Here is a 19,191-nt window from a genome sequence, read left to right as displayed (position 1 = left end):
ACAGTCACAGGGTGGCAAAGTACGAAAATAATCTGATATTAGATTACTGTGGGAAGCCCTGAACATTTGCCAGACGTGATCTGCAGAAGTTGGGTCAGATCCTTATCTGGCTTGCCAGATCCAGCCCTGCCCCACCCCCATCCCTTTGGTTACCATTACGGGTTTGCAATATGAACTGTAACTGCAACCCACACATTCCCAAGTGACAAAACTCAGATTTCTCTCCATTGATTTATTCTAACCGGAATAGCCCATCAGGGACAATCAGGGGGAATTTAACCCACAAAACATCTGCACAAAAGCTCATGCGACAGAGAACTACCACTGTTATTTGGATGCAAGGTGTGTGTGTGGGGGAAGCATCTTGTTTACACAGCACATTTGTGGCAGAAACAAACCACGATAACGTCTAGCAAGATGTTGTTGTTCCCCTGTTGTATTCATAATGTTATGTTCAAACCTCCTATAGGTCTGCAGGTTTGTCTGTGTTCATCAACATTATATCAACACTGTGGGTAATCATTGCTATCAACAACACTTAAGAGTATTCAAAGCATTTTGCATAAATTATCTTGTTATAAGCCTTGCAATAACCCTCAACAGTAGATCAGTATCACCTCCACACGGCAGATGCAAGCAGTCTGTAGCAAGCTGAGTGCTCTGAGTACATGTTTGCATGCTGTAAAAATGAGAATCCCATTGATCCCAAATCCTCTTTCCATCTCTACATAAGCATGAACGATTTTTCTTTGTTCATGTTTTAATGATTACTACGGGTGGCATTTGAGGCATTGAAATCAATGTACTTAAGTTATTCATGACTCTACCAATCCACAGTTTAACAAGTTGTGAAGAGAAGGAGGAGAAAAAGCAGGTGCTTGATAAAGCCTTGTCACTGACTGTACAAAAACAAAATTTAAAAAGTGCAAATCTGGTCACATTGTTAAAAGCTGCAAGGTTCATCGCTTAACCGTCCGTTAAGAGTTTGGGTGTAATCTTCGACACCTCCCTTTCCATGGAGGCGCAGATTGCAGCTATAACAAAGGCGGCATTTTTCCATCTCCGCCAAGCTAAGCAGTTGGCTCCTTACCTCTCTCGCCCTGACCTAGCCACTGTGATCCACGCGACGGTCACCTCCAGACTGGATTATTGTAACTCGCTCTACGTGGGGCTGCCCTTAAGACTGACCCAGAAACTCCAGTGGGTGCAGAATGCTGCAGCGAGACTCCTTACGGGGTCTTCGCTGCGAGATCACATTCATCCGGTGCTATATCAACTGCACTGGCTCCCGGTGGAGTACAGGATCAGGTTTAAGGTGCTGGTTTTAACCTTTAAAGCCCTATACGGCCTAGGACCCTCGTACCTACGGGACCGCCTCTCCTGGTATGCCCCACAGAGAAACTTACGGTCTTCAAATAAAAATATCTTGAAGGTCCCAGGCCACAGAGAAGTTAGGCTGGCCTCAACTAGAGCCAGGGCTTTTTCGGCTGTGGCTCCGACCTGGTGGAACACTCTGTCACAAGAGACTAGGGCCCTGCGGGACTTGACATCTTTCCGCAGGGCCTGCAAGACAGAGCTGTTCCGCCAGGCCTTTGGCCAGGGCACAGCCTGACTCCCTCCCTCGGCAATCTTCGCGGAGCTCTGGCCCAATAGTGGACAGTGGCTTGAATTTAATTAATTTTATAATGAATGATTTTAGAGTGTTGTTTGTGTTGTACTTTTGTATTGTTTTATTGTTGTTAGCCGCCCTGAGCCCAGCTTCGGCTGGGGAGGGCGGGATATAAATAAAATTTTTTATTATTATTATTATTATTATTATTATTATTATTATTATTATTAAAAGAATCAAGATTCACAAAATAAATTAAGGCTGAACTTCATAATTGATTTCCAGCAGAAAACCAATAGAATAAGAGGCACTGAATCACGTTTGTTCTTGTAAATAAATCTGGAAACCTCAGAACAGAGTGACAGGTGGTAAGTTCAGGCTCCAGTTTTGTATGTATGCTTACCTGAGATCAATGGGGCTTACTTCTGAGTAAACTTGCACAGGACTAAAGCTGTTATCACAACAGCTTGCAGAGGGCACTTGCGATTGCCATAGCAAACACAACAAGCTGTCTTATGACACCTTGAAGATTTAACAGATACCTCTGAGGAGTAGAAAGCTATTTTTTTCAGATGGAACTGATGAGAAGTAGATTCGAGTCTACAAAAACTTGTGTTGCAATGCACGTGCTACGTCTAAGGTGTCACAAGGCTTTTGTTGTGAACAGCATAAACCAGGCATAGGCAGACTCAGCCCTCAAGATGTTTTGGGACTACAACTCCCATCACCCCTGACCACTGGTCCTGTTATCTAGGGATGATGGGAGTTGTAGTCCCAAAACATCTGGAGGGTCGAGTTTGCCTATGCCTGGCATAAACTAACACAAGCATATGGTGCGCTTCTGGATTGCACAGTCAAGAGAAACAGTTTTTCAGTCATTCTTTCCCCCTTCATAAACAGTTTTACATATTCAGGGGTTGCTGATATGGCACCCACCGGTCTCAGTAGGCCTTGAAGTACCACCTACAACACCCATGAGAGGTATCAGTAAGCATACAGTACCATCAAACACTCACAATGCCTCAGAGTCTGTTGCTCTGTTCAGTTCCTCTGCAATGGCTTGGCCTCTCTTGCATTGAACACACATCCTAAGACATGCCCACATTTACTTGGATGCCAGGACTGGACACCAATCCTTTTTTCTGATCTGCACGTGAGAGAGGTGCAAAGATCTTCTCTCTGTGAGCAATCCTAGTGGTGGCTGAGATGTGCCTTTCCTCCCACTGATATGAGGGGGGGTTACAGTGCTTGCACCAGTTTGCAGGCCTTCTCTCTCCTCCCCTACCCCGCCACTCTTGCAGCAGCCATTTTGTGTCAGGCCACGCGTCCCACGGCAGCCATTTTGTGCCAGTGCTGACAGTGTGCTCCTCTCAAGATTCCAGATGTGCTCACCAGCACAGAACCTTTAGTGACCCCCTGATGTATGTGACCACCTACGGTACAGCATCTAGGGTAGAGCAAAAAAAGTGTGGCGCTTCGTTAGTCACCGATTTGAAGATTTTTCATTTCTCTTGATCTCGTGAGGAATTATATATCGTTAAATTTTCCACCTTCCCTGTAGAGATTAGGCATTTGGGGTAGCTTGGTTTGTGAAGGTTCAATTAGCATGTTCTTTATTTCCCTTTTATAGCAACATACTGTGATGGGAGTGCACAGCTGCTGATCATTCAGAAATGTTCTGAAACCTTACTGCACTCCTCCAGCTTCGTTCTTCCTTTCAAAGCTATGAACTTATTTAGGGTACAACATTCTGTTCTTTCTGGAAAGTTAATAGAACTAGCTCTCCAGTTTTTTGTTCAAAAAATATCTTTGAAGATCTTTAAATGATCACTTTCCCAAATGATGGAAACGGTCCCATTAATCCAATAATGTCCAGCTTATTAGAGGGGGTGAGCTCTTCATAGAAGATCTGTATCGCTGTACAACTTAGAAACATGGGTATTGTAAGCAAAAAAGAAGGGCACAGAACACAGGAAACCACCTTACGCAGAGTCAGGCCATTAGTCCATCCAGCTCAGTAAAGTCTACACTGACTGGAAGTGGCTCACTATAGTTTCAAGCAAAGTACTCTCCTTGCCGTACCTGGATATGTTGGGGACTGATCTTGAAACCTTCTACATGCAAAGCAGATCTCTAGCACTGAGCTATAGCGTTTCTGCAGACAGACTAAGGACATGCTTCTGGGTCACGGTGCAATTCTGTAGAGCCTGGTCAAAAAATCCAGGGCGTGAAGCTTGGGTTACAGTAATGCATTCTATTTAGGGCTGCTCTTGAGAACTGAATGGGAACTTGAGATAGTCCAAAATGTGACCGCTCAATTACTGGAGTAGATCATCCAGTCGAAACCATATTTCAACAGTTCTCGGGGGCTTGTACTGGCTGCCAGCTTGTTTCTAGTTATTGTGAATGACCTACAAAGCCATGAAAGTCATGTGACCTAAACACTTGGGAGTGCCTCTCCCTACACAGTCCTGCCCATATGCTACTATCTGATGGTGAGGCTCTTCTCAGTGTCCCACCAGGGTTTTCTACAGTGATATACATAACAGGGCCTTCTCTGTAGTGGCACCCCAATTAGGGAAATCTCTAATGTCCGAAATCTGGCCGGTACCTACTATGGTACCCAGCTAAAAACCTGATTTCTCAAGCTTTCGACTGTTCAGCTGAAGCCTTTAGATATTATGAAGTTTATGATTGTTTCAATTTTACATCAGTGCCATCTGTTTCTTTTGCAAATGGATTATGCATAATATATACTTTTATTATTCTGTGTCCTAAAATCTTAGGATAAAGGGCAGGCTCTAATTATTTTAAATAAATGAAAATTAATTTCTGACAGGTGTCCCATACAGAGTGACAGCCCTATTAAGAGTTCTCTAGGGCATTTATGAAGGGGACGGCAACTAGTCAGAAACAGAATGCGGCCAGTTTTGTACATCTGCTCTTGATACCACCAGAGCTCCTGTGGCAGGCTCACTTTTCACTGTGTGAAGAACAAGAGCCAGGAATTGGATGGTACCTGAAGAATAGGATGAGCTGGTCATACCTGCGGGCTGAGAGTTAGCCATCATTGTATTAACCCCCACAAGCACATTATACTAAGGTGCTCAAGAAAGTTTAAAAAATGCTAGCTGCATTTAGGAGCTTCTCATGTAATATTTGCCTTTACTATTATCAACACTCACTTTGTTGGGCATTAAGGTGCCACAGTTGTAGTTTTGGGTTATGTGCTCTTTGCATAACCAGTAAATTTCAAGCTAGCCTACATATTAAACTTGGCCTGCTTAGCCTTTCCTCCTTTTGGAATTGCAATTTACAGCTGCTTAAAGTTAAATCAAGCCAGGGGAAAGAATACAAGATGAAGCACAAAAATAATAAAAGATGAGGCAGCTTCCCTGTTTCAAATCTTCACGCATTTTTGCCATCCCATCCCTCTGTAGCCACGAGGAATAAACTGATTTTAAAAAGAGAGTTCACTGTATGAATGAAACAGTTCCAGGTAACACACGTTGCCCACGTTAACAGAATATATAGGAGGACTTCTGGTTCTAAAGTGGGCCTGAGGAACCTGCTGTGAAGCTCTTCAAAGGTTGTTAGTTGCCAGGATTAAAAATACACCCCCCCCAAAAGTTTTAAACAGCTGAAGACCCTTGAGACTCCAGCCACTAGAGACTGCCAAAACCAGGCTGGAAAAGAGAGAGCTCGATTTTGGGCCAAAGCAAGACTGCCAAGGAGCATCACTTCACTTCCCCCATCAAATTTGGATGTGGCAGAATGGCTCTATATAGATGTTCAAAAGCTTCCCAATTGAACAGGCATGTTCCTTCCTTAGCTTGTAACTGCAAGTCGTATGCCAAGTATAGAGAGTTTCCACGGATGAATATTTCCATCAAACTCATTCACCAGTGCTTTAAAGGAAACGGGCAGCTTCAATGCTCTTTTAACAAGTGGCAGATGTAACACGGACCTTCGAATACCATGCAAAGAGGAGAAACCAAAACTGAAGTGTCCAAAGGCATTCAGATACGTCAAGTCCACAGGAGTCCTATGTTCTTCTGCCTTGAAAATTGTGCTCTTTGAAAGCATGTAAACTTAGAATTAGATAATTGCACTGTTTCGCTGCTTTTCCAAGGCAAACAGCAAACAGCTCACACTTTTACACTGGAGAATTTGCTTTGAGTTCAGAAAACCTCAAATGAAATTTGTTTGTGGGATGTGTGATCTTCCACCTACGGCCTATAAAGTTCATTTGGCTTTTAAACAACAAGTAGCAATGCCACGTAAAAGCCAAAATCTGAAGATATTTCACTCAAGCACAACCTACACAAGAAATACATCAACCCAACCTTCAAAAAAGTACTTCCAGACCTTTATAAAACCAAAGCAAAAAGCAGATCTCTAGTGTTTGGACAGCTTGCATTCAGTAAGGGAACATTCAGAGTTTTGAGTTGGAACGGCACCACATAAATGCAAACCCATTTGGTATTGAGATCACTGCAGAAACCTTTCAAACCAAAACAAGAGAGCTTTGTCCAATTGCATTATTCTCCCAGCTACAATACTATATGTATAAATATTGGGGTGGGAGGTGAGGAAGGAGAAGGGAATTACAAGAAGGAAATGCTGATAGCAACTTTGACAGATAGATTGCATGACAGGCAAACGTTTTTGGCTAAATTCCAATCCATGTGCAAACATTCAACTGCCACATCCACGCCCCAGGCAATTTCTTTGCCCTCCCTAGCCCAAGGCTATGCGAAACATTTTCCTTCAACCTCCCTTCTCTCCATGGCCATCAAACCTTATTGCTGCTGGTGTTCCTCTTTCCCCCAAGAGATATTTCCCTTTGTTTTCTCAAAGGAAAAATGGAATTCAATTCATGCACACAGGGTCCATCACTAACAGCAGTAGCAGCCACAGCCACCTGCCAGGACTATAAACAAAATGGTGCCCTGCATAGGTCTTCATTTATGCTGTGGTTTACTGGGGAGACGGACGGGACTGAGATCTGTTTTCAGTAATGAGGAGACCATTTGCAACACGTCAAGCATGATGGACAATATACAAATGTAATAAATAATGATGATGACTGTCAAGCATGGCTTCCCCGGCAGATCCTTCTTTTTAGAAATTAAAAAATGACCATACCTATTTGTCAGCACAAAGCGCAGAGAATCGAGGCCTGGGTTCGCAAAAATCTACCCTAAGTTTTCCTCCCAACCTTTCCTCACCCACCCACGCCAATTCTTTGCCATCGCCACCCCAGGACAATTCTCCATTCTTTGCTTCCAAAATCAGGGCTACACTGTGCCAGGGCTCCATCCAGGAATCTGTTTTTAATCTCAGGGCCCCAATGGACATCTTCCCCCACCCGGATCCACATGCCCCCACCTTCCTCCCAGACCGCGTGCTGTCTCCTTACTCCACCCCCGTCAAGAGCGATGCTGTTCCTGCCCAGGTTTCACTGACACAAGTGCATTACAATGCGAGCGACAATGAGGCTTCTGTAGTTTGGAAATCCGGTTTTAGGCATATAGCATCAGCCCCAGTTGGAAGTCGTGAGAACAAGACACAAGGTCAAAACCTGAGGAATGCAGTGAGTGGGCTAGAGCTAGTGGAAACACAGGAAGCACATAAACAATTCGTGAATGATTTAGGAACAGGGATTTGGAAGAATGAGCCAAGTGTCCTTGCAGAGGTGTGAGCAAGCCCTACCTCGTTTGATCATCTGCCAGAGCACTGCCTGGGAAAGAGCAATTTTTTGCAAACGAAATCCCATCCCTCCCCTGTCTCCTTCATTTTTGGGAAGGATTCACTGAGGAAGTTTGAAAACTCTTATAATTGGGTGGTAATGGAATGGCGGGAGTGGGGAAGAGTGAAGAGGTAGCTTGCCAGGTTTTAGGTACCAGTATGCAGAGAGGCAAAGGGACACGGGTCTTGCCTAGGACTTGTTGATCAGAAGGTCAGCGGTTCAAATCCCCGCGACGGGGTGAGCTCCCGTTGCTCAGTCCCAGCTCCTGCCAACCTAGCAGTTCGAAAGCATGTCAAAGTGCAAGTAGATAAATAGGTATCGCTCCGGCGGGAAGGTAAATGGCATTTCCATGCGCTACTCTGGTTCACCAGAAGCGGCTTAGTCATGCTGGCCACATGACCCGGAAGCTCCCTCGGCCAATAAAGCGAGATGAGCGCCGCAACCCCAGAGTTGCTCACGACTGGACCTAATGGTCAGGGGTCCCTTTACCTTTTATGCAGAGGCAAGAGCCAATTGGGAAATTAACAGCCTTCCAGAACAGGGGAGATCCATCTCAGGTGCTATCAAGGGTGAAACATCAACACAGACAACAATTCAAACCCTGGCTAGCAGAGTCAGCGACAGGCAAGAAGTAACATCATTCTGTATCAAGGAGCACAGTTTATGGGAAATTGAGAGCCTGGCTGCAGGTCAAAATCCTATGTCCCCGTTATGCTGGCTGCTGCACCACAAGGACTTAAAACATTGCTAGAGCAATGTTTTGGAAACCAAGAGCAGAGTCAAAAGGGAACAGCTGCCAATACAACAACTTGCCAACACCAACCAACACTCCCACAGTGTCACCAGAAACCACAGTGCACTGAGAAACCACACCCCCATGGGCCACCACACACCCTTCCCTCCCCCTCTATCCCAAACATCACATCCAGGGACCCTAGAGACCGTATGGAGCGCTGTATCTCAGTGAAAAAGCACAGGCTTAGGCTTTGTGACATCCCAAGTTCAATCTGGGTAGATTGCCAGAAAAAAGGGAAGGAAAGACAGACCCACAGAACGTGATAGCCAGAGCCAAGGTCATAGGGAAGATGCAGGTTCTCAGTATTGATGGGGTAAGATGGTAGAAAATCTACTGGTCCACCATGAAGCCATCCAGGATGAGTAACATGGACCAAGGACAAGGTCATGGAGAAGATGGAGACTCTCAACCCTGATGGGGTTTGTTGGTAGAAAACCCACTGCCCTATCATGAAGCCATCCAGGATGAATAACTAAGAGTAGTTTTGAGAACAGACACACAGATGAAATAGTCACAACTTTTATTGAGCAGCATCCGTTGCCAAAGGAGTTCTGAAGTCAACTCAGATGAGCAGGGCTGCCCACTCTTTGGTTTATGCAGACCTGCTGTGCCTTCGAAACCCACAGAAAATCAGCAGGGGACAGCTGTTTCCATTATCCACATCACGCTGTCTGTCCAGCATCCTGGAAAGGCACAGGAGCCCTGCTTGATGGAAAAGGTGGCAATCCCAAAGAAGAATAGCTGGCTTCCCTCCTGCTAAATGCTGTTGTTGTTTTAGGCCTCTCAGGCATCTGCATGGCTCGGGGAATGGGATGGTAGGAAAACACTTTGCCTTGATGCATGTTAAATGGTTGCCTGAGGGGAGATGAGACAGATATGGGGAGATAATGAGAAGCAGCTGCAGCAAATAAGACAACTAAATGTTTATTGTGGATTGGTGAGAAAGTGTGTTATTATTCAGGAGCCATTCCACTGCCAGTTGACTAGTTTTGCATCTTCCAAGTGCAAATCATTAGCCCCTGACATCTATGCCTGGGGGTTCACTATGGGGAGATAATGTAGTCATCATAACAATACCCACCTATCCAACGCAGAGTACTGCACTAGAACATTGCATGCAGCTTAACACTTGCCCTGTTCCATGTGCTTCAGCTCATAACCTGTAAAGAAAAACAAGTCCTGAATTATACCATCAATGATTGGAGTTCTCCCAACAAAGGTGGTTATGCCTTCATTGGTGTATTGTAGGATCGTGCATACATTTGGGAGTTTAGGGCCCCAAGAAACTCTTTCTGTATAGTGTACACACCCATTCATAAACAACCCCACCCACCATTACGCCAGCTCATACCATTACCCCAAACTACATGGGGTCTTGCGGCGGGGGGAGACCCTTTGTGACCTAGGAGTAAAGACAGATGGCCTCTCTGTTTGCTTACCCTTTGTGCATGCCTTGTCCTTGAAGACCCAGTTTCAATCGTGGAGTTGAGGTTCTGGTTGGCATTTGCCCCAAGGCAAGGTATCTGTAAGGGTTCTGAGAAGATAACATTACTCACTTGTTCTTTCCTCTCCCTGGCTGCTGGGTACACAAACAACTAAATGCTGCTTCTGCACCATCTGTGCGTTCTCTAGGCATGGGAACAAAGGGATATGGCCTTGTGTCGCACAACTCGATATATGCAATCCGGGATCCTAGAACTGCACCCAACTAAGTCACTGAATGGAGTAGAATGATTTTTATTTGTGAAGTGGGACCTCCCTTCCCTCTGTGCACCCCTTGCACTCCCCCCAAATTTGCTCAGAGGAGGTCATGACTTAGTTGGATGCAACCCCTTGCCTCCATGCGTGTCAATGGGAGCAGTTGTTTTGGGCACTATATTTACTTGTTGGAAGCATTTGAACTTGCATACGCACTCTTCTGCAAAGATAATGTCCTGGAAGTGCAACTAGCCAATGGACAACCACCCGATTCCAAGTAAACTCTCACTTCTGCCTCAACAAGTTCCAAACTCCACTCGGCCTTCCTCATACCCCTTACTTTTGCAATGTACCATCAGTGCATGGCTTCCTCCAGCGATAGGTACTGCCAGCATAATGGACTGATATTTCTTATGTATATAGGAAGAACAGGGAAATCCTACTCAAAGGAGTCTGCCTTCTGCAATATTGTCAAAAGACAGGGTGGTGGCCAACACAATAACTGAGATCCACAAGCCAGCACTTATGCTATTTTTATTCATGCTTTTTAATAGCTGGTTGCTGATTTATGTAGAATGATAGCTCTTTGGCTTTAAACTATACCCAAAGCCCCGTGTTCGTTGAGCTTTACTGTTTTATGACGCTGTTATAGTTTTAATTTCCAGTTTTGCAATCCACTTTCAGAATGCAGACAGAAAAGTCTGCTCTAAAAGGTATAAACAAAAAGGATAAAGATTTTAATTTTCGATAGAGAAGAAGAGTGCTTATTTATTTCAATGTAATTTTAGCCAGAAGAAACAGCTCATAAAGGAGAAAATGTGTAAAATGTTCATGCCTCGGTATCAGCTAATGGAAGCCAGACATGTTTCATTATGCACGTCCTATAAATTTGTTTATCTATACTAGTGCTTTCAGACAATGTTGACTTCCGAAGTTCACTGCTTCATTCGACAAAAATGTTATTCAGGAGAACCGCAGGCTTAAACTTGTCTGACCAAAACTGTATCTAGATGGGACCATTTCTTTTGTATACAATTCGTTGTTGTTTTCAGGCCAAGAGAAGATGTTCTGTATATATAGACTTAAAACTAAGACACTAAACTGTAGAGCTAAATTAATAATAAATAGTAATGCACATATTGGATAGTGTTTTCGAGGTTACCAGCATGAATTTGACCAAACTGCGGGAGGTAGTGGAGGACAGAGGTGCCTGGCGTGCTCTGGTCCATGGGGTCACGAAGAGTCGGACACGACTAAACGACTAAACAACAACAACAACAACAATGCACATATAGCATATTCCTTTATTTTGTATCATCATCATCATCATCATCATGATGGCACCGTGTATTGACAGCACAATTTACCATATTTTCCTTAATCAAAGACAGACTGCAAGACTATGATTGGACTGCACACTTAAATGTCTCAAGATTATTATTTTTAAAGCAATGTTCTGCAGCCTCTGCCACATTAATCTGAGAGTTTCTTTTTGCCAATATTTTCCCCTCTCCTGGACAATACCCCTTGGACAGATCTGTAGTGAGCCTTGGATTCACATGTTCCATCTCTCCACGATGACTGGGAAAGGAATGAGCAAGTCCAAGGAAGCTTCCTAATATTTATCTAGGTATAATCCTGGTTAGGAAAAGACACCGGGCAGATCCATCATTCCAAAAGATACTGAAACAGTAATGTCCTCAAAGGTATGTGGATACGAAGGGTAGACGTAAACCCAATATAAAAGGAACTATCAGAACACCAGCACAGAGCTGGTGATTCCCAAAAAATAAGTTATAGAGTAGTAGCTGCAAAGCCAAACATTCACCTTAAAACTATTTAAATTATTAAAGGGAGGGATTAATAACCCAACTAATTTCAGAGTTTCATGAAGAATCAGACCTATGGTCTCCAGCTGAAGAGGAAACTTGGCTATTAGCAACTCTAGCTTGCAATTTGTTGTGTTAATTATTGTTGCCAGTTTATTATTGCTGTCCGAGTGATTAAATGGTTGTGTCCTTCAACTGAGCAGAACAGTTGCAAAACACTTTGTGTCACCCCAAAATTTATTTGTCTTCAGTAGCTGCCCAGAGTGGCTGGGGCAACCCAGTCAGGTGAGCAGGGTATGAGAAATAAATTATCAGTCTTTTCAAGAAAATCGTGTAGGAAAGCTGTATGCTTACATTTACATTTTCCTGACCATTAAAAGTTAAACAGGATTATTTGACATTGTGGCTTTACTCCAAATCAACAAATAAAAGGATGTCTGGGAATCAGAACTGGGAAGTACTGCATTTCCTTTTAAGTTCTCTTTTTGGCAAGAAGAAGAACCGAAAAATGATCTATCGTTCCAGTAAAGAGTGTTCTTTACTGACCTTATATCAGGATCCAAAGTTTCTATTCTAAGCCTAGAGAGAGCAATCCTGTTTCTGCTATGGGGTGTCAATATTACTTTGAATGAAGGTAAAGGTACCCCTGCCCGTACGGGCCAGTCTTGACAGACTCTGGGGTTGTGCGCCCATCTCACTCAAGAGGCCGGGGGCCAGCGCTGTCCGGAGACACTTCTGGGTCACGTGGCCAGCGTGACAAAGCTGCATCTGGCGAGCCAGCGCAGCACACGGAAACGCCGTTTACCTTCCCGCCAGTAAGCGGTCCCTATTTATCTACTTGCACCCGGAGGTGCTTTCGAACTGCTAGGTTGGCAGGCGCTGGGACCGAGCAGCGGGAGCGCACCCCGCCATGGGGATTCGAACCGCCGACCTTTCGATCGGCAAGCCCTAGGCGCTGAGGCTTTTACCCACAGCGCCACCCGCGTCCCGTTTGAATGAAGGTACAGACATTTAAAATGTAGTGGAAACAATCTGAATGCACACTGCCCTGGTCCGTACACAATGTTAAACCAAGATATATCATCAAGTCTCTGTGAGGCCAAGCAAAGTCTTGAGCTTCAGTGCTCCTCCAGTCAAGAGTAACAAACCACGGTTCGGTTTTACTTTCCCCAATTTCTGACTTGTTGCAGATGAATCAGGAACTGTGGTTTGAAACTAACTCATTGGTTAAACAAACTAGCTTCATAACTCAACGAGTCTATTTCAAATAATGATTCCTGGCTTGCACATACAGACCTTGTTTGTAGGACACAGTAAACCACTGTTAATGGTTTGCTGTGATTGTGCCTTTCTGACCAATAAACTATGGGCTGCACATTAAAAAAGAAGATACAGGAATACTTTTAAAACATCAACAAAAGTTTATTTTTAAAGCTTTTAGTTCATACATTAAGGACGTCTTCGTGCAGAATACATATAATGTAACAAAGCATAGTGTAATATAATCATTTCTAATTACCTAAGCATCCAATATTAATTACACCTAAGTGTAACCTCTTGTAGATGTAATCTTAGCTATACTTTCAAGCTCTTAGCATGCAATTCATTTGAAATTCATGTACTTATCTCCAGATTATATTTCTCTTTCACAGACTCAATGAAATATTCACCCTATATTTAAAATATTTATCCTAAGTTTTAAAATAAGTTTTGCATCTATTGTAAACTCTGTTTTGTTTTTTAATGTTTTGCAACTGAAAATATGCTCAGGTTAATGAAAGAGGGAGAAGCATTCTCGTTTTCGCAAAGCTAGAACATTTCTCATAAGCGTTCTGCAGAAAACAGAACTTGGATAGCTTTTTAGTTTGAGAAATTCAATGAGCCCTGGACTTGGATCTGGCTACTAACAATTTACCTGACCTTTGACAAATAGACAGGGATCTGTTTCACATGATTGTTGGCAATGATGAGGAGATAGAGGAAGTGTATTCCTGGAAACATGAAAATTTTGCCTGCCTTGTAAATGTGTAAATGGGTTACTGACGAACACAAACAAATGGTAAGAGACTTAGTTCAGTGGTAGAACATCTGCTTTGCATGCAGAAGATCCCAGGATCCCAGTATCTCCAGGTAAGGCTACACTAGACCCTGGCTGAAAACTGGGAGAGCTGCTGCTAGTCAATGTACACAACACAGATCTAGATGGAACAATGGCCTGACTACCTAAGTCTTAGGCAATTTCCGAGGCATGAGCTGCTCCTATACTATTTTTCCATAGCAGGTAGGAATACAGCAAAACCAAATGGAGACACAAGCCCCTCATTTGGCAGGATAAGAATGGATGGGAGGTGACCTGCTCTTGATGGGGATTGCCCTCGATGGGGATTGCCCAAGGAAACAGCTTGGAAACTTTACTGTCACTTGAGGCTCAGGTGGTCTCAGTGGTGACTTCCATCAGTTTTGGCTGGTGGTCTTCCATCAGTTTGGGCTGGTGGTCCAGTTGCAGCCCTATCTGGGCAGGGATAGCCTAACTTGTTTTGAACTAAGTGTCTAAGTGTCTCAGGATCACAATACCTCAAGGACTGCCTCTCCCCATATGAACCAACCCAGACCCCGTGATCATCACCTGAGGTCCTTTTTTGTGCGCCCCTTCCGCGAGAGGTCCGGAGGGTGGCAACACAACAACGGGCCTTTTCTGTGGTGGCTCCCTGTTTGTGGCATGCTCTCCCCAGGGAGGCTTACCTGAGGCCTTTGTTGAATCTCCTTAGGGGCCAGGCAAAAACATTTGTTGTGGGGGAGGAAGGGAAAGGAGAATGTTAGCCGCTTTGAGACTCCTTAAAGGGAGTGAAAGGCGGGATATCAAATCCAAACTCTTCTTCTTCTTCTTCTTATCCCAGGCCTTTGGCCAATTAAAGAATCTATGGCCTTTTAAATTGAGTGTGGCGTGTGGGGGTTATTGTTTTGCTAGCCATTGTGTATTTTGGTGCTTTTATACTGTAAACTGCCCTGTGATCCTCAAGTGTAGGGTGGTATATAAATTTAATATAAATAAATAAATTTGAAAGGGTCTGTGCCAACACTTGTTTGGCTTCATTTTCACCGCATTTTCGTTTCCACCAAAGGCTTTGTGCAGCTGAGATTCCTGTAGCACACAAATTTGAATAATCCAATAATAAAACCAGAGTCACACAAAACGGGAAAAGGGTAGGGACTGAGCCATTGGCACATATTTCATTGTTCCCGTGTCAGAGAGTAAGTCTCCTTTGGTGGCATGCTGAGGACAGACAGCGTTTGTGCCATGAAAACTTGAACTGGGACACAATGTTCAAAGTGCATCTCAGTTTACAACATGATGTTTCTCTCTTGTTTTTTTTTTTTTTTTTTGAAGAAACCAAACTATATCTCACTTTTTGTATAAACCACTTGAAGCTTCATGCAAGTAAGGGCTAGTGCCCCCATTGTCTAAGAGGTTCTTTTTCCACCTAGAAAGCTTAAATCTCCGATTAGCAGAAAACCAAGATATGGAAGAACATTTAAATCAATAATTTCACCCCCGTGCATTCTGAAATGGTGCAAAAACATTAGCACCTTCCGCATTTGTACAAGTTCTCTTGATTGCTTTGCCACAGCAGTAGTCCAAAGTACGTATCCATCTTCCTTCTATATAAAGTTATGTTCCACAGAGGAAGTACCAAAATCTACAAGTCAGAAAATTGCAGGAACTTCTAAGAATGAAGCTGTGATCTCTAAACCTCATTTTTCAAAGCTAGGTCAATGTTTCAAGTCTCAATTTGAGGGTGAGGTTACAAAGCACACACATTTATTTGTATAATACAGTTTTCTACTGACTGTATTCTGAAGCAGTCTTTCTAAAATACATTGGCCTTGCTTGCATGTCACAGTAAACTCTGCAGGGACCTATCCTGGCCATGTTGTTTCCCCCTGAGTTCCTCAAGCAGTAATCTGTAGCCAAGGTTTATTCTTGGTTTGTACATCATGGTTTGGGCATAACACTAAGTCAGGGATCATGGTATGTGGGAAGGAGTCAAACACGCCGAAGTACACTATGGTAAACTATAGTTTACTGTGAAATGCAGACTGGACCATCGGCCGTATGATGAGTTTAAATTTGATGCATACGTAGCAACTCATACAAATTAGGGGGCGGGAATCATACAAATACACCCCAATCTTCCTCTGAGGCAAATATGTAGTCGATGGAAGGGGTGAGGAAACTCAACAAGTATGGCTTACATCACAGTTAGCAAACCACAAACCTGTATATACATTTACTTCCCACTGCCAGGTATGTGGAAGGGGAGGTGTGAAATGGCCTTGCATGGTAATGAAAAATCTCAGTCTGCACACCCCTCAAAGCAACTTCAGCAAAATTGCAGCCAAAGAGTTTTATTTAGGGGTAGGTAAGTTGCAAGTTGGGACGCGGGTGGTGCCGTGGGTTAAACCACAGAGCCTAGGGCTTGCTGATCAGAAGGCTGGAGGTTTGAATCCCCATCACGAGGTGAGCTCCCGTTGCTCGGTCCCTGCTCCTGCCAACCTAGCAGTTCGAAAGCATGTCAAGTGCAAGTAGATAAAAAGGTACCGCTCCGAAGGGAAGGTAAACGGCGTTTCCGTGCGCTGCTCTGGTTCGCCAGAAGTGGCTTAGTCATGCTGGCCACATGACCTGGAAGCTGTAGGCCGGCTCCCTTGGCCAATAAAGCGAGATGAGCGCCACAACCCCAGAGTCGTCCGCGACTGGACCTAATGGTCAGGGGTCCCTTTACCTTTAAAGTTGCAAGTTACCCAAGGCCTGAAAGATTCAATGAGGGCTAGAGACAAGTTTGAGAGAAAAAATGCCTTATATGCACATGAACACATTGTCCAACTCAGATAAGAATGACTGCTTACTTAAAGGTGCTATTTATTCTGGATCTCGGTTGCAGATTTCTTACCCAGATGATTCAGAGAGACACCATGTATGTTTTATTAAACTTGCTCCTTGCTTCACAGAAGCATAGTGCGATTCTAGCCTGTTCTCTCCGATGCACATTGCAATCTGCACAATCACACACTGTACTTTTCTCAAATGAGTTATCAGAATAGATCTAAATGGTTCTAAGAAAAACTTTTCTTTTCTTTGGAAGGGAACAAAAGCCGCACAATGGAGTGCTCATTTTTTAAATCTTCAAAACCAGTTTAAGAATCTCAGGTAGCAAATGGCACCAAGAAAAAGTCAGATATGATTAACGAATGATGAGGACTGAATATATCTTATACTGAAGTTAAAAAAAGAGACCTAGAGATTCAGGAAAATAAATGTAAAAGTGCTAGCATATCTGTGAAAAACGTTATACCCAAAAAATGGGGGGGGGGGGAGAGAAAGAAGAACCAGTAGAATTTTAAAAATAGTACAGAGAAGGGGGAATGCAAAAATGTTATAGCCCAGAAATAACAATCTGCTCTTCTGGAGGAGGCGTGGATGGGATAAGTGTCCCTCTGCTTAATTTTTGAGGGGAGTACTGCTGGCTGGGCATAGCTTCCAACCCAATCTTCAAGAAGGAGGAAGATAATCACATTATTAGAGGTAATAAGAAGCACTGCCTACAATTCCAACCCTTTTCAGTTTAAGGTTCGAAAGACAGCTTATGCAGCACGGGCATGCCATGAGAAATAAGGAATTTGTTACTAGGTCCAAAATTCACTTCTCACGAAGCATGCTTGCAAGACTGAAGGTTTTCCAAGGGCTAATTCAGACAAGGCCACCTACCATTAAATCTTCAAGTATTCTTGTTTTTTCCCCCATGGATTCGCCTGCTGCATACTGACTTACAGAGCGAAAATTTGTGCTGCAAAAGCACAAATCTGAAATCCTGGAGAGCCACGGCTAGTCAGTGCAATGATAGAAAGCAGTTTCCTATCATTTACACCCTTTATCTTTGCTGCACAAGCGGCAGAAGAGCAGGCACAGCGATAATCCAAGCAAGTGAGAATCCTTTCAGTTTAGTGACCAAGCAAAGCCATTCCTTCACTGGCGGCCTTGGTGTGTCTTGCAGTAATGCACTGCTGCTGTATCATTTACACCAGGGTTTCCCAAACTTGGGTCTCCAGCTGTTTTTGGACTACAACTCCCATCATCCCTTGCTAGCGGGATGTGTGGTCAGGAATGATGGGAACTGTACAAAAACAGCTGGAGACCCAAGTTTAGGAAACCCTGATTTACACCAATGTGTTAAAGGCTCAAGAACGTTAGGACAAACTGGACCAAAATTCAGAGCGTGCCCCCTCCCCCTTTTCCCCATACTAAGAAAATTAAGACTTGTGGGCAAAACAAGTTAGACAACCCGCAGTTGGTAGGCTTGTGAAATGAGAGTGTGTTTGTTTGCAGAGCTCCAATCCTGTTTGCAGAGCCAAGTACAAGCAACTAGCAAGGACTTGCATCTCTAAATATAGAAGAATCCTCTTTGGAAGATCACACAACTCCCATGACATTCCTCCCTGCAGATTTCACCCTCCAGACCATGTCGACACACCTTTACCACTGTACCCTGCAACTAAGCTTGTTCCCTCCTCGTAATTCACTTTTCATCTGCATGTACCATTATCACTTACTAAATCCCAAAGAATGATTGAAAGATTACCTCAAATCCCTGTTGGCCCTGAAACTTGAGAACACATCTAACCACCAGCATGAAGATTTAATAACCCGGGTGGATAAAGTGAACCGTCCACCTTTCCAACTGCAAAATTGTTAGTCTAGTAGAAGGAAGCAAGTCTACAAGCCTAGGAGGAGAGTATAAAGGCAAACAGAAATATAATTTACATCAATTTATACTTGAAAAGCATGCCGGAGAAACCACTTGCCAAGGTAAGAGGGAAATGCATGGTACGTATATTCATATAGTAAACAGGACTTTTTTTTGATCTTGTAGAATATAGTTTTCATAGTTTTAAGGGAAGGGTAAAGATGCTACTGTTTTGGTAGACACCCCTAGGTCTATTCAATCAGCTAAATACAAAAAAACCTGGCATCTATAGGTGACCCAAACCCAATTTAAAAAGCAAGTTGATATGTGACCACATAACACCATGAAAATATCGTGGCCTCCCACCATACAGGGGACGTAGATACTCATGTGTTCTCACCAGGGCGAGTGTGTGCTGATGGAAGGTGCTCCATGCCACCTGAGCCTCAAGCAATAGCCATGGATCTAGAAGAAGCCCCCAAGCTATGTCCACGCTCCTTCGGAGAGTGTGCAACCCCATCAAGAGCAGGCCATCTCTCTTCCATCCAGTCTAGGAACTGTTCACTAATAACACCTCAGTCTTATCTGGATTGAGCTTCAGCTTGTCGGTTCTCATCCAGTCCACTACCAAGCCAAGACCAGCACATCCATTGCCTCACCTGTAGATGTCAAGGAGAAGCAGGGCTGTGTGTCACCAGCATATTGCTGACAATGTACAGTGCTACCTCAGGTTAAGAACTTAATTTGTTCTGGAGGTCCGTTCTTAA

At 43.8% G+C, this 19,191-nt stretch overlaps 1 protein-coding gene across 2 annotated transcripts in view; it reads right to left on the bottom strand.

Moving 5' to 3' along the window:
• PTPN1 (protein tyrosine phosphatase non-receptor type 1) overlaps positions 1 to 19,191 on the bottom strand; it is an 85,855-nt gene that overhangs the window by 42,265 nt on the left and 24,399 nt on the right. The gene's annotated exons all lie outside the window — the stretch shown is intronic.

Source organism: Podarcis raffonei, chromosome 6 (assembly GCF_027172205.1).
Source record: "Podarcis raffonei isolate rPodRaf1 chromosome 6, rPodRaf1.pri, whole genome shotgun sequence".
Classification (NCBI taxonomy): domain Eukaryota; kingdom Metazoa; phylum Chordata; class Lepidosauria; order Squamata; family Lacertidae; genus Podarcis; species Podarcis raffonei.
This window is presented reverse-complemented; position numbering and strand designations above follow the sequence as displayed.